Source organism: Pan paniscus, chromosome 18, assembly GCF_029289425.2.
Source record: "Pan paniscus chromosome 18, NHGRI_mPanPan1-v2.0_pri, whole genome shotgun sequence".
Taxonomy (NCBI): domain Eukaryota; kingdom Metazoa; phylum Chordata; class Mammalia; order Primates; family Hominidae; genus Pan; species Pan paniscus.
The window spans coordinates 44,130,941-44,155,420 of NC_073267.2; positions in this window are offsets into that span (position 1 = coordinate 44,130,941).

Sequence of the window (24,480 nt, forward strand, 5' to 3'; positions counted from 1 at the left end):
ATGGAAAGGGATGGAATGGAATCAACGCGAATAGAATGGAATGGAATGGAATAGAATGGAATGGAATGGAATAGAATGGAATGGAATGGAATCAACTCGAATGGAATGGAATGGAATGGAATGGAATTAAACAGAATGGAATAGAATGGAATGGAATGGAATGGAATGGAATGAACCGGAATTGAATGGAACGGAATGGAATGTTCTGGATTGGAATGGAAGCAACCGAATGGCATGGAATGGAATGGAATGGAATGAAACCGAATGGATTGGAATGAAATGGAATGGAATGGAATGGAATGGAATCAACCCAAATGGAATGGGATGGAATGGAATGGAATGGAATGGAATGGAATGGAATGGAATGAACCGGTATGGAATGGTATGGATAGGAATGGAATAGAACGGAATCTACCCGAATGGAATGAAATGGAATGCAATGGAATGGAATAGAATGGAATGAAATGGATGGAATGGAGTCAATCCGAATGGAATGGAATCGAATGGAATGGAATCAAAGCGAATTGAATGGAATGGAATGGAATGAAATGGAATGGAATCAACCCGAATGGAATGTAATGAAATGGAATGGAATGGAATGGAATGGAATCAACCAGAATGGAATGGAATGGAATGGAATGGAATGGAATGGAATCAAACAGAATGCAATGAAATGGAATGGAATGGAATGGAATGGAATCAACCCGAATGGAATGGAATGGTATGGACTGGAACGGAATGGAATCAACCCAAACGGAATGGAATGGAATGGAGTGGAATTGAAAGGAATCAACAGGAATGGAATGGTATGGAATGGAATGGAATGGAATCAAACGGAATGGAATGGATTGGAATGGCATAGAATGGAATGGAATGGAACGGAATGGAATGGAATGGAATGGAAAGGAATGGAATGGAATAAACCCGAATGGAATGGAATGGAATGGAATGGAATGGAAAGAAATGGAATGGAATCAACCTGAGTGGAATGGAATGGAATGGTATGGAATGGAATGCAATGGAATGGAATGGAAAGGAATCAACCCGAATGGAATGGAATGCAATGGAATGGAATGGAATCCACGCAAATGGTATGGAATGGAATGGAATGCAATGGAATCAACCCGAATGGAATGGAATGGAATGGGATGGAATGGAATGGAATGGGATGGAATGGAATCAACGCGAATAGAATGGAATGGAATGGAATAGAATGGAATGGAATGGAATAGGAAGAAATGGAATGGAATCAACCAGAATGGAATTGAATGAAATGGAATGGAATGGAATTAACCGGAATGGAATGGAATGGTATGGATTGGAACGGAATGGAATCAACACAAACGGAATGGAATGGAATGGAGTGGAATGGAATGGAATGGATTGGAATGGAATCAACAGCAATGGAAAGGTATGGAATGGAATGGAATGGAATCATCCCGAATGGAATGGAATGGAATGGGATAGAATGGAATAGAATGGAATGGAATGGAATGGAATGGAATGGAATAAACCAGAATGGAATGGAATGGAATGGAATGGAATGGAAAGAAATGGAATGGAATCAACCGGAATGGAATGGAATGGAATGGAATGGAATGGAATCAACCCGAATGGAATGGAATGGAATGGAAGGGAATGGAATTTATTCAACCCGAAGGGAATGGAATGGAATGGAATGGAATGGAATGGAATGGAATGGAATGGAATGAACCCGAATGGAATGGAATGGAATGGAATATAATGGAAAGGAATGGAATGGAATGGATTCAACCCGAATGGAATGAAATTGAATGGAATGGAATGAAACGGAATGGAAAGGAATGGAATGGAATGGAATGGAAAGGAATCAACCACAATGGAATGCAGTGGAATGGAATGGAATGCAATGGAATGGAATGGAATCAATCGGAATGGAATGGAATGGAATGTTCTGGAATGGAATAGAAGCAACCCGAATGGAATGGAAGGCAATGGAATGGAGTGGAATGGCATGGAATTAACACGAATTGAATGGAAAGGAATGGAATCTAATGGAATGAAATGGAATGGAATCAACCCGAATGGAATGGAATGGAATGGAATGGAATGGAATGGAATCATCGAGAATGGAATGAAATGGAATGGAATGGAATTGAATGGAATGGAATGGAATCAACTCTAATGGAATGGAATGGAATGGAAGGGAACGGAATGGAATGGAATGGAATGGAATCAACACGAAGGAAATGAAATGGAATGGAATGGAATGGAATGGAATGGAATGGAATGGAATCAACCGGAATGGAATGGAATGGCATGGCATGGAATGGAATCAACACGAATGGAAGGGAATGGAATGGAATGTATCGGAATGGAATGGAATAGAATGGAATGGGATGGAATGGAAGGGAATATAATGGATTCAACACGAAGGGAATGGAATGGAATGGAATGGAATGGAATGGAATGGAATGGAATGAACCCGAATGGAATGGAATGCAATGGAATATAATGGAAAGGAATGGAATGGAATGGAATCAACCCGAATGGATTGAAATTGAATGGAATGGAATGAAACGGATTGGAAAGGAATGGAATGGAATGGAATGCAATCAACCACAGAGGAATGGAGTGGAATGGAATGGAATGCAATGGAATGGAATGGAATTAATCGGAATGGAATGGAATGGAACGGAATGGAATGGAATGGAAAGGAATGGCATGGAATCAATCGGAATGAAATGGAATGGATTGGAATGGAACGGAATGGATTCTACCAGAATGGATCGGAATGGAATGGAATGGAATGGAATGAATCCGAATAGAATGGAATGGAAAGAATGGAAAGGAATGGAATGGAATGTTCTGGATTGGAATGGAAGCAACTCGAATGGAATGGAATGGAATGGAATTGAAGCGAATGGAATCGAATAGGATCAACCAGAATGGAATGTAATGGAATGGAATGGAATGGAATCAACCCGAATGGAATGAAATGGAATGGAATGGAATGCAATGGAATCAACCGGAATGGAATGGAATGGAATGGAATGGAATGGAATGGAATGGAATGTTCTTGACTGGAATGGAAGCATCCCGAATGGAAAGGAATGGAATGGAATCGAATGGGAAGGAATGGAATGGAATTAACCCGAATGTAATGGAATGGAATGGAATGGAATCAACCCAAATATAATGGAATGGTATGGAATGGAATTGAACGGCAACAACCCTAAAGGAATGGAATGGAATGGCGTGGAATGGAATGGTATCAACACGAATGGAATGGAATGTAATCATCCAGAAAGGAATGGATTGGAATGGAATGGAATGGAATAGAATGAAATGGAATGGAAACATCCCGAGTGGAATGGAATGGAATGGAATGGAATGGAATTGAATGGAATGAACCCGAATGGAACGGAATGGAATGTAATGGAAAGGAATGGAATGGAATGTTCTGGATCGGAATGGAAGCAACCAGAATGGAATGGAATGGAATGGAAATGAAGGGAATGGAATGGAATGGAATCGACCAGAATGGAATGGAGTGGAATGGAATGGAATCAACCCGAATGGAATGAAATGGAATGGAATGGAAAGCAATGTAATGGAATGGAATGGAATCAAACCGAATGGAATGGAATGGAATGGAATGGAATCAAATCGAAAGGAATGGAATGCAATGTAAAGGGATAAACCGGAATGGAAACGAATGGATAGGAATGGAATGGAATGGAATGGAATGTTCTTGACTGGAATGGAAGCATCCCGAATGGAATGGAATGAAATGGAATGGAATGGAATGGAATGGAATGGAATTAACCCGAATGTAATGGAATGGAATGGAATGGAATGGAATGGAATGGAATCAACCCAAATGGAATAGAATGGTGTTGAATGGAATGGAATGGCATCAACCCTAATGGAATGGAATGGAATGGAATGGAATCAACCCGAATGGATTGAAATTGAATGGAATGGAATGAAACGGATTGGAAAGGAATGGAATGGAATGGAATGGAATGGAATGGAATGGAATGGAATCAACCACAGAGGAATGGAGTGGAATGGAATGGAATGCAATGGAATGGCATGGAATTAATCGGAATGGAATGGAATGGAACGGAATGGAATGGAAAGGAATGGCATGGAATCAATCGGAATGGAATGGAATGGATTGGAATGGAACGGAATGGATTCTACCAGAATGGAACGGAATGGAATGGAATGGAATGGAATGAACCCGAATAGAATGGAATGGAAAGAATGGAAAGCAATGGAATGGAATGTTCTGGAATGGAATGGAAGCAACTCGAATGGAATGGAATGGAATGGAATTGAAGCGAATGGAATCGAAAAGGATCAACCAGAATGGAATGTAATGGAATGTAATGGAATGGAATCAACCCGAATGGAATGAAATGGAATGGAATGGAATGCAATGGAATCAACCGGAATGGAATGGAATGGAATGGAATGGAATGGAATGGAATGGAATGTTCTTGACTGGAATGGAAGCATCCCGAATGGAATGGAATGGAATGGAATCGAATGGAACGGAATGGAATGGAATGAACCCGAATGGAATGGAATAGAATGGAATGGAATGGAATGCAATGGAATCAACCCGAATGGAATGGAATGGAATGGAATGGAATGGGATGGAATGGAATGGAAAGGGATGGAATGGAATCAACGCGAATAGAATGGAATGGAATGGAATAGAATGGAATGGAATGGAATAGAATGGAATGGAATGGAATCAACTCGAATGGAATGGAATGGAATGGAATTAAACAGAATGGAATAGAATGGAATGGAATGGAATGGAATGGAATGAACCGGAATTGAATGGAACGGAATGGAATGTTCTGGATTGGAATGGAAGCAACCGAATGGCATGGAATGGAATGGAATGGAATGAAACCGAATGGATTGGAATGAAATGGAATGGAATGGAATGGAATGGAATCAACCCAAATGGAATGGGATGGAATGGAATGGAATGGAATGGAATGGAATGGAATGAACCGGTATGGAATGGTATGGATAGGAATGGAATAGAACGGAATCTACCCGAATGGAATGAAATGGAATGCAATGGAATGGAATAGAATGGAATGAAATGGAATGGAATGGAGTCAATTCGAATGGAATGGAATCGAATGGAATGGAATCAAAGCGAATTCAATGGAATGGAATGGAATAGAATGGAATGGAATGGAATCAACCCGAATGGAATGTAATGAAATGGAATGGAATGGAATGGAATGGAATCAACCAGAATGGAATGGAATGGAATGGAATGGAATGGAATCAAACAGAATGCAATGAAATGGAATGGAATGGAATGGAATGGAATCAACCCGAATGGAATGGAATGGTATGGATTGGAACGGAATGGAATCAACCCAAACGGAATGGAATGGAATGGAGTGGAATTGAAAGGAATCAACAGGAATGGAATGGTATGGAATGGAATGGAATGGAATCAAACGGAATGGAATGGATTGGAATGGCATAGAATGGAATGGAATGGAACGGAATGGAATGGAATGGAATGGAATGGAATGGAATGGAATGGAATGGAATAAACCCGAATGGAATGGAATGGAATGGAAAGAAATGGAATGGAATCAACCTGAGTGGAAAGGAATGGAATGTTATGGAATGGAATGCAATGGAATGGAATGGAAAGGAATCAACCCGAATGGAATGGAATGCAATGGAATTGAATGGAATGGAATGGAATCCACGCAAATGGTATGGAATGGAATGGAATGCAATGGAATCAACCCGAATGGAATGGAATGGAATGGGATGGAATGGAATGGAATGGGATGGAATGGAATCAACGCGAATAGAATGGAATGGAATGGAATAGAATGGAATGGAATGGAATAGGAAGAAATGGAATGGAATCAACCAGAATGGAATTGAATGAAATGGAATGGAATGGAATTAACCGGAATGGAATGGAATGGAATTGTATGGACTGGAACGGAATGGAATCAACACAAACGGAATGGAATGGAATGGAGTGGAATGGAATGGAATGGAATGGAATGGAATGGAATCAACAGCAATGGAAAGGTATGGAATGGAATGGAATGGAATCATCCCGAATGGAATGGAATGGAATGGGATAGAATGGAATAGAATGGAGTGGAATGGAATGGAATGGAATGGAATGGAATGGAATGGAATGGAATAAACCAGAATGGAATGGAATGGAATGGAATGGAATGGAAAGAAATGGAATGGAATCAACCGGAATGGAATGGAATGGAATGGAATGGAATGGAATGGAATGGAATGGAATCAACCCGAATGGAATGGAATGGAGTGGAAGGGAATGGAATTTATTCAACCCGAAGGGAATGGAATGGAATGGAATGGAATGGAATGGAATGGAATGGAATGAACCCGAATGGAATGGAATGGAATGGAATATAATGGAAAGGAATGGAATGGATTGGATTCAACCCGAATGGAATGAAATTGAATGGAATGGAATGAAACGGAATGGAAAGGAATGGAATGGAATGGAATGGAAAGGAATCAACCACAATGGAATGGAGTGGAATGGAATGGAATGCAATGGAATGGAATGGAATCAATCGGAATGGAATGGAATGGAATGTTCTGGAATGGAATAGAAGCAACCCGAATGGAATGGAATGGAATGGAAGGCAATGGAATGGAGTGGAATGGCATGGAATTAACACGAATGGAATGGAAAGGAATGGAATCTAATGGAATGAAATGGAATGGAATCAACCCGAATGGAATGGAATGGAATGGAATGGAATCATCGAGAATGGAATGAAATGGAATGGAATGGAATTGAATGGAATGGAATGGAATCAACTCTAATGGAATGGAATGGAAGGGAACGGAATGGAATGGAATGGAATGGAATCAACACGAAGGAAATGAAATGGAATGGAATGGAATGGAATGGAATGGAATCAACCGGAATGGAATGGAATGGCATGGCATGGAATGGAATCAACACGAATGGAAGGGAATGGAATGGAATGTATCGGAATGGAATGGAATAGAATGGAATGGGATGGAATGGAAGGGAATGGAATGGATTCAACACGAAGGGAATGGAATGGAATGGAATGGAATGGAATGGAATGGAATGGAATGAACCCGAATGGAATGGAATGCAATGAAATATAATGGAAAGGAATGGAATGGAATGCAATCAACCCGAATGGATTGAAATTGAATGGAATGGAATGAAACGGATTGGAAAGGAATGGAATGGAATGGAATGCAATCAACCACAGAGGAATGGAGTGGAATGGAATGGAATGCAATGGAATGGAATGGAATTAATCGGAATGGAATGGAATGGAACGGAATGGAATGGAATGGAAAGTAATGGCATGGAATCAATCGGAATGAAATGGAATGGATTGGAATGGAACGGAATGGATTCTACCAGAATGGAACGGAATGGAATGGAATGGAATGGAATGAACCCGAATAGAATGGAATAGAAAGAATGGAAAGGAATGGAATGGAATGTTCTGGATTGGAATGGAAGCAACTCGAATGGAATGGAATGGAATGGAATTGAAGCGAATGGAATCGAATAGGATCAACCAGAATGGAATGTAATGGAATGGAATGGAATGGAATCAACCCGAATGGAATGAAATGGAATGGAATGGAATGCAATGGAATCAACCGGAATGGAATGGAATGGAATGTTATGTAATGGAATGTTCTTGACTGGAATGGAAGCATCCCGAATGGAATGGAATGGAATGGAATCGAATGGGAAGGAATGGAATGGAATTAACCCGAATGTAATGGAATGGAATGGAATGGAATGAACCCAAATATAATGGAATGGTATGGAATGGAATTGAATGGCAACAACCCTAAAGGAATGGAATGGAATGGCGTGGAATGGAATGGTATCAACACGAATGGAATGGAATGTAATCATCCAGAATGGAATGGATTGGAATGGAATGGAATGGAATAGAATGAAATGGAATGGAAACATCCCGAGTGGAATGGAATGGAATGGAATGGAATGGAATTGAATGGAATGAACCCGAATGGAACGGAATGGAATGTAATGGAAAGGAATGGAATGGAATGTTCTGGATCGGAATGGAAGCAACCAGAATGGAATGGAATGGAATGGAAATGAAGGGAATGGAATGGAATGGAATCGACCAGAATGGAATGGAGTGGAATGGAATGGAATCAACCTGAATGGAATGAAATGGAATGGAATGGAAAGCAATGTAATGGAATGGAATGGAATCAAACCGAATGGAATGGAATGGAATGGAATGGAATGGAATGGAATCAAAACGAAAGGAATGGAATGGAATGTAAACGGATAAACCGGAATGGAAAGGAATGGATAGGAATGGAATGGAATGGAATGGAATGTTCTTGACTGGAATGGAAGCATCCCGAATGGAATGGAATGAAATGGAATCGAATGGAATGGAATGGAATGGAATTAACCCGAATGTAATGGAATGGAATGGAATGGAATGGAATGGAATGGAATGGAATCAACCCAAATGGAATAGAATGGTGTTGAATGGAATGGAATGGCATCAACCCTAATGGAATGGAATGGAATGGAATGGAATCAACCCGAATGGATTGAAATTGAATGGAATGGAATGAAACGGATTGGAAAGGAATGGAATGGAATGGAATGGAATGGAATCAACCACAGAGGAATTCAGTGGAATGGAATGGAATGGAAAGGAATGGCATGGAATCAGTCGGAATGGAATGGAATGGATTGGAATGGAACGGAATGGATTCTACCAGAATGGAACGGAATGGAATGGAATGGAATGGAATGAACCCGAATAGAATGGAATGGAAAGAATGGAAAGGAATGGAATGGAATGTTCTGGAATGGAATGGAAGCAACTCGAATGGAATGGAATGCAATGGAATTGAAGCGAATGGAATCGAATAGGATCAACCAGAATGGAATGTAATGGAATGTAATGGAATGGAATCAACCCGAATGGAATGAAATGGAATGGAATGGAATGCAATGGAATCAACCGGAATGGAATGGAATGGAATGGAATGGAATGGAATGGAATGTTCTTGACTGGAATGGAAGCATCCCGAATGGAATGGAATGGAATGGAATCGAATGGAACGGAATGGAATGGAATGAACCCGAATGGAATGGAATAGAATGGAATGGAATGGAATGCAATGGAATCAACCTGAATGGAATGGAATGGAATGGAATGGAATGGAATGGGATGGAATGGAATGGAAAGGGATGGAATGGAATCAACGCGAATAGAATGGAATGGAATGGAATAGAATGGAATGGAATGGAATAGAATGGAATGGAATGGAATCAACTCGAATGGAATGGAATGGAATGGAATGGAATTAAACAGAATGGAATAGAATGGAATGGAATGGAATGGAATGGAATGAACCGGAATTGAATGGAACGGAATGGAATGTTCTGGATTGGAATGGAAGCAACCGAATGGCATGGAATGGAATGGAATGGAATGAAACCGAATGGATTGGAATGAAATGGAATGGAATGGAATGGAATGGAATCAACCCAAATGGAATGGGATGGAATGGAATGGAATGGAATGGAATGGAATGGAATGGAATGAACCGGTATGGAATGGTATGGATAGGAATGGAATAGAACGGAATCTACCCGAATGGAATGAAATGGAATGCAATGGAATGGAATAGAATGGAATGAAATGGATGGAATGGAGTCAATCCGAATGGAATGGAATCGAATGGAATGGAATCAAAGCGAATTGAATGGAATGGAATGGAATGAAATGGAATGGAATCAACCCGAATGGAATGTAATGAAATGGAATGGAATGGAATGGAATGGAATCAACCAGAATGGAATGGAATGGAATGGAATGGAATGGAATGGAATCAAACAGAATGCAATGAAATGGAATGGAATGGAATGGAATGGAATCAACCCGAATGGAATGGAATGGTATGGATTGGAACGGAATGGAATCAACCCAAACGGAATGGAATGGAATGGAGTGGAATTGAAAGGAATCAACAGGAATGGAATGGTATGGAATGGAATGGAATGGAATCAAACGGAATGGAATGGATTGGAATGGCATAGAATGGAATGGAATGGAACGGAATGGAATGGAATGGAATGGAAAGGAATGGAATGGAATAAACCCGAATGGAATGGAATGGAATGGAATGGAATGGAAAGAAATGGAATGGAATCAACCTGAGTGGAATGGAATGGAATGGTATGGAATGGAATGCAATGGAATGGAATGGAAAGGAATCAACCCGAATGGAATGGAATGCAATGGAATTGAATGGAATGGAATGGAATCCACGCAAATGGTATGGAATGGAATGGAATGCAATGGAATCAACCCGAATGGAATGGAATGGAATGGGATGGAATGGAATGGAATGGGATGGAATGGAATCAACGCGAATAGAATGGAATGGAATGGAATAGAATGGAATGGAATGGAATAGGAAGAAATGGAATGGAATCAACCAGAATGGAATTGAATGAAATGGAATGGAATGGAATTAACCGGAATGGAATGGAATGGAATGGTATGGATTGGAACGGAATGGAATCAACACAAACGGAATGGAATGGAATGGAGTGGAATGGAATGGAATGGAATGGAATGGAATCAACAGCAATGGAAAGGTATGGAATGGAATGGAATGGAATCATCCCGAATGGAATGGAATGGAATGGGATAGAATGGAATAGAATGGAATGGAATGGAATGGAATGGAATAAACCAGAATGGAATGGAATGGAATGGAATGGAATGGAAAGAAATGGAATGGAATCAACCGGAATGGAATGGAATGGAATGGAATGGAATGGAATCAACCCGAATGGAATGGAATGGAATGGAAGGGAATGGAATTTATTCAACCCGAAGGGAATGGAATGGAATGGAATGGAATGGAATGGAATGGAATGGAATGAACCCGAATGGAATGGAATGGAATGGAATATAATGGAAAGGAATGGAATGGAATGGATTCAACCCGAATGGAATGAAATTGAATGGAATGGAATGAAACGGAATGGAAAGGAATGGAATGGAATGGAATGGAAAGGAATCAACCACAATGGAATGGAGTGGAATGGAATGGAATGCAATGGAATGGAATGGAATCAATCGGAATGGAATGGAATGGAATGTTCTGGAATGGAATAGAAGCAACCCGAATGGAATGGAATGGAATGGAAGGCAATGGAATGGAGTGGAATGGCATGGAATTAACACGAGTGGAATGGAAAGGAATGGAATCTAATGGAATGAAATGGAATGGAATCAACCCGAATGGAATGGAATGGAATGGAATGGAATCATCGAGAATGGAATGAAATGGAATGGAATGGAATGGAGTGGAATTGAAAGGAATCAACAGGAATGGAATGGTATGGAATGGAATGGAATGGAATCAAACGGAATGGAATGGATTGGAATGGCATAGAGTGGAATGGAATGGAACGGAATGGAATGGAATGGAATGGAATGGAATGGAATGGAATAAACCCGAATGGAATGGAATGGAATGGAATGGAATGGAAAGAAATGGAATGGAATCAACCTGAGTGGAATGGAATGGAATGGTATGGAATGGAATGCAATGGAATGGAATGGAAAGGAATCAACCCGAATGGAATGGAAAGCAATGGAATTGAATGGAATGGAATGGAATCCACGCAAATGGTATGGAATGGAATGGAATGCAATGGAATCAACCCGAATGGAATGGAATGGAATGGGATAGAATGGAATGGAATGGGATGGAATGGAATCAACGCGAATAGAATGGAATGGAATGGAATAGAATGGAATGGAATGGAATAGGAAGAAATGGAATGGAATCAACCAGAATGGAATTGAATGAAATGGAATGGAATGGAATTAACCGGAATGGAATGGAATGGAATGGTATGGATTGGAACGGAATGGAATCAACACAAACGGAATGGAATGGAATGGAGTGGAATGCAATGGAATGGAATGGAATGGAATCAACAGCAATGGAAAGGTATGGAATGGAATGGAATGGAATCATCCCGAATGGAATGGAATGGAATGGGATAGAATGGAATGGAAAGGAATGGAATGGAATGGAATGGAATGGAATAAACCAGAATGGAATTTAATGGAATGGAATGGAATGGAAAGAAATGGAATGGAATCAACCGGAATGGAATGGAATGGAATGGAATCAACCCGAATGGAATGGAATGGAATGGAAGGGAATGGAATTTATTCAACCCGAAGGGAATGGAATGGAATGGAATGGAATGGAGTGGAATGGAATGAACCCGAATGGAATGGAATGGAATGGAATATAATGGAAAGGAATGGAATGGAATGGATTCAACCTGAATGGAATGAAATTGAATGGAATGGAATGAAACGGAATGGAAAGGAATGGAATGGAATGGAATGGAAAGGAATCAACCACAATGGAATGGAGTGGAATGGAATGGAATGCAATGGAATGGAATGGAATCAATCGGAATGGAATGGAATGGAATGTTCTGGAATGGAATAGAAGCAACCCGAATGGAATGGAATGGAATGGAAGGAAATGGAATGGAGTGGAATGACATGGAATTAACACGAATGGAATGGAAAGGAATGGAATCTAATGGAATGAAATGGAATGGAATCAACCCGAATGGAATGGAATGGAATGGAATGGAATCATCGAGAATGGAATGAAATGGAAAGGAATGGAATTGAATGGAATGGAATCAACTCTAATGGAATGGAATGGAAGGGAACGGAATGGAATGGAATGGAATGGAATCAACACGAAGGAAATGAAATGGAATGGAATGGAATGGAATGGAATGGAATGGAATGGAATCAACTGGAATGGAATGGAATGGCATGGCATGGAATGGAATCAACACGAATGGAAGGGAATGGAATGGAATGTAACGGAATGGAATGGAATAGAATGGAATGGGATGGAATGGAAGGGAATGGAATGGATTCAACACGAATGGAATGGAATGGAATGGAAAGGAATGGAATGGAATGGAATGAACCCGAATGGAATGGAATGGAATGGAATATAATGGAAAGGAATGGAATGGAATGGAATCAACCCGAATGGATGGAAATTGAATGGAATGGAATGAAACGGATTGGAAAGGAATGGAATGGAATGGAATGGAATGGAATGGAATGGAATGGAATGGAATGCAATCAACCACAGAGGAATGGAGTGGAATGGAATGGAATGCAATGGAATGGAATGGAATTAATCGGAATGGAATGGAATGGAACGGAATGGAATGGAATGGAAAGGAATGGCATGGAATCAATCAGAATGAAATGGAATGGATTGGAATGGAACGGAATGGATTCTACCAGAATGGAACGGAATGGAATGGAATGGAATGGAATGAACCCGAATAGAATGGAATGGAAAGAATGGAAAGGAATGGAATGGAATGTTCTGGATTGGAATGGAAGCAACTCGAATGGAATGGAATGGAATGGAATTGAAGCGAATGGAATCGAATAGGATCAACCAGAATGGAATGTAATGGAATGGAATGGAATGGAATCAACCCGAATGGAATGAAATGGAATGGAATGGAATGCAATGGAATCAACCGGAATGGAATGGAATGGAATGTTATCTAATGGAATGTTCTTGACTGGAATGGAAGCATCCCGAATGGAATGGAATGGAATGGAATCGAATGGGAAGGAATGGAATGGAATTAACCCGAATGTAATGGAATGGAATGGAATGGAATCAACCCAAATATAATGGAATGGTATGGAATGGAATAGAACGGCAACAACCCTAAAGGAATGGAATGGAATGGCGTGGAATGGAATGGCATCAACACGAATGGAATGGAATGTAATCATCCAGAATGGAATGGATTGGAATGGAATGGAATGGAATAGAATGAAATGGAATGGAAACATCCCGAGTGGAATGGAATGGAATGGAATGGAATGGAATTGAATGGAATGAACCCGAATGGAACGGAATGGAATGTAATGGAAAGGAATGGAATGGAATGTTCTGGATCGGAATGGAAGCAACCAGAATGGAATGGAATGGAATGGAAATGAAGGGAATGGAATGGAATGAAATCGACCAGAATGGAATGGAGTGGAATGGAATGGAATCAACCCGAATGGAATGGAATGGAATGGAATGGAATCAAAATGAAAGGAATGGAATGGAATGTAAAGGGATAAACCGGAATGGAAAGGAATGGATAGGAATGGAATGGAATGGAATGGAATGTTCTTGACTGGAATGGAAGCATCCCGAATGGAATGGAATGAAATGGAATCGAATGGAATGGAATGGAATGGAATTAACCCGAATGTAATGTAATGTAATGGAATGGAATGGAATGGAATGGAATCAACCCAAATGGAATAGAATGGTGTTGAATGGAATGGAATGGAATGGCATCAACCCTAATGGAATGGAATGGAATGGAATGGAATCAACCCGAATGGATTGAAATTGAATGGAATGGAATGAAACGGATTGGAAAGGAATGGAATGGAATGCAATGGAATGGCATGGAATTAATCGGAATGGAATGGAATGGAACGGAATGGAATGGAAAGGAATGGCATGGAATCAATCGGAATGGAATGGAATGGATTGGAATGGAACGGAATGGATTCTACCAGAATGGAACGGAATGGAATGGAATGGAATGGAATGAACCCGAATAGAATGGAATGGAAAGAATGGAAAGGAATGGAATGGAATGTTCTGGAATGGAATGGAAGCAACTCGAATGGAATGGAATGGAATGGAATTGAAGCGAATGAAATCGAATAGGATCAACCAGAATGGAATGTAATGGAATGTAATGGAATGGAATCAACCCGAATGGAATGAAATGGAATGGAATGGAATGCAATGGAATCAACCGGAATGGAATGGAATGGAATGGAATGGAATGTTCTTGACTGGAATGGAAGCATCCCGAATGGAATGGAATGGAATGGAATCGAATGGAACGGAATGGAATGGAATGAACCCGAATGGAATGGAATAGAATGGAATGGAATGGAATGCAATGGAATCAACCCGAATGGAATGGAATGGAATGGAATGGAATGGAATGGGATGGAATGGAATGGAAAGGGATGGAATGGAATCAACGCGAATAGAATGGAATGGAATGGAATAGAATGGAATGGAATGGAATAGAATGGAATGGAATGGAATGGAATGGAATGAACCGGAATTGAATGGAACGGAATGGAATGTTCTGGATTGGAATGGAAGCAACCGAATGGCATGGAATGGAATGGAATGGAATGAAACCGAATGGATTGGAATGAAATGGAATGGAATGGAATGGAATGGAATCAACCCAAATGGAATGGGATGGAATGGAATGGAATGGAATGGAATGGAATGAACCGGTATGGAATGGTATGGATAGGAATGGAATAGAACGGAATCTACCCGAATGGAATGAAATGGAATGCAATGGAATGGAATAGAATGGAATGAAATGGAATGGAATGGAGTCAATCCGAATGGAATGGAATCGAATGGAATGGAATCAAAGCGAATGGAATGGAATGGAATGGAATAGAATGGAATGGAATGGAATCAACCCGAATGGAATGTAATGAAATGGAATGGAATGGAATGGAATGGAATCAACCAGAATGGAATGGAATGGAATGGAATGGAATGGAATGGAATCAAACAGAATGCAATGAAATGGAATGGAATGGAATGGAATGGAATCAACCCGAATGGAATGGAAAGGTATGGATTGAAACGGAATGGAATCAACCCAAACGGAATGGAATGGAATGGAGTGGAATTGAAAGGAATCAGCAGGAATGGAATGGTATGGAATGGAATGGAATGGAATCAAACGGAATGGAATGGATTGGAATGGCATAGAATGGAATGGAATGGAACGGAATGGAATGGAATGGAATGGAATGGAATGGAATGGAATGGAATAAACCCGAATGGAATGGAATGGAATGGAATGGAATGGAAAGAAATGGAATGGAATCAACCTGAGTGGAATGGAATGGAATGGTATGGAATGGAATGCAATGGAATGGAATGGAAAGGAATCAACCCGAATGGAATGGAATGCAATGGAATTGAATGGAATGGAATGGAATCCACGCAAATGGTATGGAATGGAATGGAATGCAATGGAATCAACCCGAATGGAATGGAATGGAATGGGATGGAATGGAATGGAATGGGATGGAATGGAATCAACGCGAATAGAATGGAATGGAATGGAATAGAATGGAATGGAATGGAATAGGAAGAAATGGAATGGAATCAACCAGAATGGAATTGAATGAAATGGAATGGAATGGAATTAACCGGAATGGAATGGAATGGAATGGTATGGATTGGAACAGAATGGAATCAACACAAACGGAATGGAATGGAGTGGAATGGAATGGAATGGAATGGAATGGAATGGAATCAATAGCAATGGAAAGGTATGGAATGGAATGGAATGGAATCATCCCGAATGGAATGGAATGGAATGGGATAGAATGGAATAGAATGGAATGGAATGGAATGGAATGGAATGGAATGGAATGGAATGTAATAAACCAGAATGGAATGGAATGGAATGGAATGGAATGGAAAGAAATGGAATGGAATCAACCGGAATGGAATGGAATGGAATGGAATGGAATGGAATGGAATGAACCCGAATGGAATGGAATGGAATGGAATATAATGGAAAGGAATGGAATGGAATGGATTCAACCCGAATGGAATGAAATTGAATGGAATGGAATGAAACGGAATGGAAAGGAATGGAATGGAATGGAATGGAAAGGAATCAACCACAATGGAATGGAGTGGAATGGAATGGAATGCAATGGAATGGAATGGAATCAATCGGAATGGAATGGAATGGAATGTTCTGGAATGGAATAGAAGCAACCCGAATGGAATGGAATGGAATGGAAGGCAATGGAATGGAGTGGAATGGCATGGAATTAACACGAAAGGAATGGAAAGGAATGGAATCTAATGGAATGAAATGGAATGGAATCAACCCGAATGGAATGGAATGGAATGGAATGGAATCATCGAGAATGGAATGAAATGGAATGGAATGGAATTGAATGGAATGGAATGGAATCAACTCTAATGGAATGGAATGGAAGGGAACGGAATGGAATGGAATGGAATGGAATCAACACGAAGGAAATGAAATGGAATGGAATGGAATGGAATGGAATGGAATGGAATGGAATGGAATGGAATGGAATCAACCGGAATGGAATGGAATGGAATCAACACGAATGGAAGGGAATGGAATGGAATGTATCGGAATGGAATGGAATAGAATGGAATGGGATGGAATGGAAGGGAACGGAATGGATTCAACACGAAGGGAATGGAATGGAATGGAATGGAATGGAATGGAATGGAATGGAATGAACCCGAATGGAATGGAATGCAATGGAATATAATGGAAAGGAATGGAATGGAATGGAATCAACCCGAATGGATTGAAATTGAATGGAATGGAATGAAACGGATTGGAAAGGAATGGAATGGAATGGAATGGAATGGAATGGAATGCAATCAACCACAGAGGAATGGAGTGGAATGGAATGGAATGCAATGGAATGGAATGGAATTAATCGGAATGGAATGGAATGGAACGGAATGGAATGGAATGGAAAGGAATGGCATGGAATCAATCGGAATGAAATGGAATGGATTGGAATGGAACGGAATGGATTCTACCAGAATGGAACGGAATGGAATGGAATGGAATGGAATAACCCGAATAGAATGGAATGGAAAGAATGGAAAGGAATGGAATGGAATGTTCTGGATTGGAATGGAAGCAACTCGAATGGGATGGAATGGAATGGAATGGAAATGAATTGAAGCGAATGGAATCGAATAGGATCAACCAGAATGGAATGTAATGGAATGGAATGGAATGGAATCAACCCGAATGGAATGAAATGGAATGGAATGGAATGCAATGGAATCAACCGGAATGGAATGGAATGGAATGTTACGTAATGGAATGTTCTTGACTGGAATGGAAGCATCCCGAATGGAATGGAATGGAATGGAATCGAATGGGAAGGAATGCAATGGAATTAACCCGAATGTAATGGAATGGAATGGAATGGAATCAACCCAAATATAATGGAATGGTATGGAATGGAATTGAAGGGCAACAACCCTAAAGGAATGGAATGGAATGGCGTGGAATGGAATGGTATCAACACGAATGGAATGGAATGTAATCATCCAGAATGGAATGGATTGGAATGGAATGGAATGGAATAGAATGAAATGGAATGGAAACATCCCGAGTGGAATGGAATGGAATGGAATGGAATGGAATGGAATGGAATGGAATTGAATGGAATGAACCCGAATGGAACGGAATGGAATGTAATGGAAAGGAATGGAATGGAATGTTCTGGATCGGAATGGAAGCAACCAGAATGGAATGGAATGGAATGGAAATGAAGGGAATGGAATGGAATGGAATCGACCAGAATGGAATGGAGTGGAATGGAATGGAATCAACCCGAATGGAATGAAATGGAATGGAATGGAAAGCAATGTAATGGAATGGAATGGAATCAAACCGAATGGAATGGAATGGAATGGAATGGAATGGAATCAAAACGAAAGGAATGGAATGGAATGTAAAGGGATAAACCGGAATGGAAAGGAATGGATAGGAATGGAATGGAATGGAATGGAATGTTCTTGACTGGAATGGAAGCATCCCGAATGGAATAGAATGAAATGGAATCGAATGGAATGGAATGGAATGGAATTAACCCGAATGTAATGTAATGGAATGGAATGGAATGGAATGGAATCAACCCAAATGGAATAGAATGGTGTTGAATGGAATGGAATGGCATCAACCCTAATGGAATGGAATGGAATGGAATGGAATCAACCCGAATGGATTGAAATTGAATGGAATGGAATGAAACGGATTGGAAAGGAATGGAATGGAATGGAATGGAATGGAATGGAATGGAATCAACCACAGAGGAATGGAGTGGAATGGAATGGAATGCAATGGAATGGCATGGAATTAATCGGAATGGAATGGAATGGAACGGAATGGAATGGAAAGGAATGGCATGGAATCAATCGGAATGGAATGGAATGGATTGGAATGGAACGGAATGGATTCTACCAGAATGGAACGGAATGGAATGGAATGGAATGGAATGAACCCGAATAGAATGGAATGGAAAGAATGGAAAGGAATGGAATGGAATGTTCTGGAATGGAATGGAAGCAACTCGAATGGAATGGAATGGAATGGAATTGAAGCGAATGGAATCGAATAGGATCAACCAGAATGGAATGTAATGGAATGTAATGGAATGGAATCAACCGGAATGGAATGGAATGGAATGGAATGGAATGGAATGGAATGGAATGTTCTTGACTGGAATGGAAGCATCCCGAATGGAATGGAATGGAATGGAATCGAATGGAACGGAATGGAATGGAATGAACCCGAATGGAATGGAATAGAATGGAATGGAATGGAATGCAATGGAATCAACCCGAATGGAATGGAATGGAATGGAATGGAATGGAATGGGATGGAATGGAATGGAAAGGGATGGAATGGAATCAACGCGAATAGAATGGAATGGAATGGGATAGAATGGAATGGAATGGAATAGAATGGAATGGAATGGAATGGAATGGAATGAACCGGAATTGAATGGAACGGAATGGAATGTTCTGGATTGGAATGGAAGCAACCGAATGGCATGGAATGGAATGGAATGGAATTGAACCGAATGGATTGGAATGAAATGGAATGGAATGGAATGGAATGGAATCAACCCAAATGGAATGGGATGGAATGGAATGGAATGGAATGGAATGGAATGGAATGGAATGGAATGGAATGGAATGAACCGGTATGGAATGGTATGGATAGGAATGGAATAGAACGGAATCTACCCGAATGGAATGAAATGGAATGCAATGGAAAGGAATAGAATGGAATGAAATGGAATGGAATGGAGTCTATCCGAATGGAATGGAATCGAATGGAATGGAATCAAAGCGAATGGAATGGAATGGAATGGAATAGAATGGAATGGAATGGAATCAACCCGAATGGAATGTAATGAAATGGAATGGAATGGAATGGAATAGAATCAACCAGAATGGAATGGAATGGAATGGAATGGAATGGAATGGAATCAAACAGAATGCAATGAAATGGAATGGAATGGAATGGAATGGAATCAACCCGAATGGAATGGAATGGTATGGATTGGAACGGAATGGAATCAACCCAAACGGAATGGAATGGAATGGAGTGGAATTGAAAGGAATCAACAGGAATGGAATGGTATGGAATGGAATGGAATGGAATCAAACGGAATGGAATGGATTGGAATGGCATAGAATGGAATGGAATGGAACGGAATGGAATGGAATGGAATGGAATGGAAAGGAATGGAATGGAATAAACCCGAATGGAATGGAATGGAATGGAATGGAATGGAATGGAAAGAAATGGAATGGAATCAACCTGAGTGGAATGGAATGGAATGGTATGGAATGGAATGCAATGGAATGGAATGGAAAGGAATCAACCCGAATGGAATGGAATGCAATGCAATGGAATTGAATGGAATGGAATGGAATCCACGCAAATGGTATGGAATGGAATGGAATGCAATGGAATCAACCCGAATGGAATGGAATGGAATGGGATGGAATGGAATGGAATGGGATGGAATGGAATCAACGCGAATAGAATGGAATGGAATGGAATAGAATGGAATGGAATGGAATAGGAAGAAATGGAATGGAATCAACCAGAATGGAATTGAGTGAAATGGAATGGAATGGAATTAACCGGAATGGAATGGAATGGAATGGTATGGATTGGAACAGAATGGAATCAACACAAACGGAATGGAATGGAGTGGAATGGAATGGAATGGAATGGAATGGAATCAACAGCAATGGAAAGGTATGGAATGGAATGGAATGGAATCATCCCGAATGGAATGGAATGGAATGGGATAGAATGGAATAGAATGGAATGGAATGGAATGGAATGGAATGGAATGGAATGGAATGGAATAAACCAGAATGGAATGGAATGGAATGGAATGGAATGGAAAGAAATGGAATGGAATCAACCGGAATGGAATGGAATGGAATGGAATGGAATGGAATGGAATCAACCCGAATGGAATGGAATGGAATGGAAGGGAATGGAATTTATTCAACCCAAAGGGAATGGAATGGAATGGAATGGAATGGAATGGAATGGAATGGAATGAACCCGAATGGAATGAAATGGAATGGAATATAATGGAAAGGAATGGAATGGAATGGATTCAACCCGAATGGAATGAAATTGAATGGAATGGAATGAAACGGAATGGAAAGGAATGGAATGGAATGGAATGGAAAGGAATCAACCACAATGGAATGGAGTGGAATGGAATGGAATGCAATGGAATGGAATGGAATCAATCGGAATGGAATGGAATGGAATGTTCTGGAATGGAATAGAAGCAACCCGAATGGAATGGAATGGAATGGAAGGCAATGGAATGGAGTGGAATGGCATGGAATTAACACGAATGGAATGGAAAGGAATGGAATCTAATGGAATGAAATGGAATGGAATCAACCCGAATGGAATGGAATGGAATGGAATGGAGTCATCGAGAATGGAATGAAATGGAATGGAATGGAATTGAATGGAATGGAATGGAATCAACTCTAATGGAATGGAATGGAAGGGAACGGAATGGAATGGAATGGAATGGAATCAACACGAAGGAAATGAAATGCAATGGAATGGAATGGAATGGAATGGAATGGAATGGAATGGAATGGAATGGAATGGAATGGAATGGAATGGAATCAACCGGAATGGAATGGAATGGCATGGCATGGAATGGAATCAACACGAATGGAAGGGAATGGAATGGAATGTATCGGAATGGAATGGAATAGAATGGAATGGGATGGAATGGAAGGGAACGGAATGGATTCAACACGAAGGGAATGGAATGGAATGGAATGGAATGGAATGGAATGAACCCGAATGGAATGGAATGCAATGGAATATAATGGAAAGGAATGGAATGGAATGGAATCAACCCGAATGGATTGAAATTGAATGGAATGGAATTAAACGGATTGGAAAGGAATGGAATGGAATGGAATGGAATGGAATGGAATGCAATCAACCACAGAGGAATGGAGTGGAATGGAATGGAATGCAATGGAATGGAATGGAATTAATCGGAATGGAATGGAATGGAACGGAATGGAATGGAATGGAAAGGAATGGCATGGAATCAATCGGAATGAAATGGAATGTATTGGAATGGAACGGAATGGATTCTACCAGAATGGAACGGAATGGAATGGAATGGAATGGAATAATCCGAATAGAATGGAATGGAAAGAATGGAAAGGAATGGAATGGAATGTTCTGGATTGGAATGGAAGCAACTCGAATGGAATGGAATGGAATGGAATGGAATGGAATTGAAGCGAATGGAATCGAATAGGATCAACCAGAATGTAATGTAATGGAATGGAATGGAATGGAATCAACCCGAATGGAATGAAATGGAATGGAATGGAATGCAATGGAATCAACCGGAATGGAATGGAATGGAATGTTATGTAATGGAATGTTCTTGACTGGAATGGAAGCATCCCGAATGGAATGGAATGGAATGGAATCGAATGGGAAGGAATGGAATGGAATTAACCCGAATGTAATGGAATGGAATGGAATGGAATCAACCCAAATATAATGGAATGGTATGGAATGGAATTGAACGGCAACAACCCTAAAGGAATGGAATGGAATGGCGTGGAATGGAATGGTATCAACACGAATGGAATGGAATGTAATCATCCAGAATGGAATGGATTGGAATGGAATGGAATGGAATAGAATGAAATGGAATGGAAACATCCCGAGTGGAATGGAATGGAATGGAATGGAATGGAATGGAATTGAATGGAATGAACCCGAATGGAACGGAATGGAATGTAATGGAAAGGAATGGAATGGAATGTTCTGGATCGGAATGGAAGCAACCAGAATGGAATGGAATGGAATGGAAATGAAGGGAATGGAATGGAATGGAATCGACCAGAATGGAATGGAGTGGAATGGAATGGAATCAACCCGAATGGAATGAAATGGAATGGAATGGAAAGCAATGTAATGGAATGGAATGGAATCAAACCGAATGGAATGGAATGGAATGGTATGGAATGGAATTGAAGGGCAACAACCCTAAAGGAATGGAATGGAATGGCGTGGAATGGAATGGTATCAACACGAATGGAATGGAATGTAATCATCCAGAATGGAATGGATTGGAATGGAATGGAATGGAATAGAATGAAATGGAATGGAAACATCCCGAGTGGAATGGAATGGAATGGAATGGAATGGAATGGAATGGAATGGAATTGAATGGAATGAACCCGAATGGAACGGAATGGAATGTAATGGAAAGGAATGGAATGGAATGTTCTGGATCGGAATGGAAGCAACCAGAATGGCATGGAATGGAATGGAAATGAAGGGAATGGAATGGAATGGAATCAACCAGAATGGAATGGAGTGGAATGGAATGGAATCAACCCGAATGCAATGAAATGGAATGGAATGGAAAGCAATGTAATGGAATGGAATGGAATCAAACCGAATGGAATGGAATGGAATGGAATGGAATGGAATCAAAACGAAAGGAATGGAATGGAATGTAAAGGGATAAACCGGAATGGAAAGGAATGGATAGGAATGGAATGGAATGGAATGGAATGTTCTTGACTGGAATGGAAGCATCCCGAATGGAATAGAATGAAATGGAATCGAATGGAATGGAATGGAATGGAATTAACCCGAATGTAATGTAATGGAATGGAATGGAATGGAATGGAATCAACCCAAATGGAATAGAATGGTGTTGAATGGAATGGAATGGCATCAACCCTAATGGAATGGAATGGAATGGAATGGAATCAACCCGAATGGATTGAAATTGAATGGAATGGAATGAAACGGATTGGAAAGGAATGGAATGGAATGGAATGGAATGGAATGGAATCAACCACAGAGGAATGGAGTGGAATGGAATGGAATGCAATGGAATGGCATGGAATTAATCGGAATGGAATGGAATGGAACGGAATGGAATGGAAAGGAATGGCATGGAATCAATCGGAATGGAATGGAATGGATTGGAATGGAACGGAATGGATTCTACCAGAATGGAACGGAATGGAATGGAATGGAATGGAATGAACCCGAATAGAATGGAATGGAAAGAATGGAAAGGAATGGAATGGAATGTTCTGGAATGGAATGGAAGCAACTCGAATGGAATGGAATGGAATGGAATTGAAGCG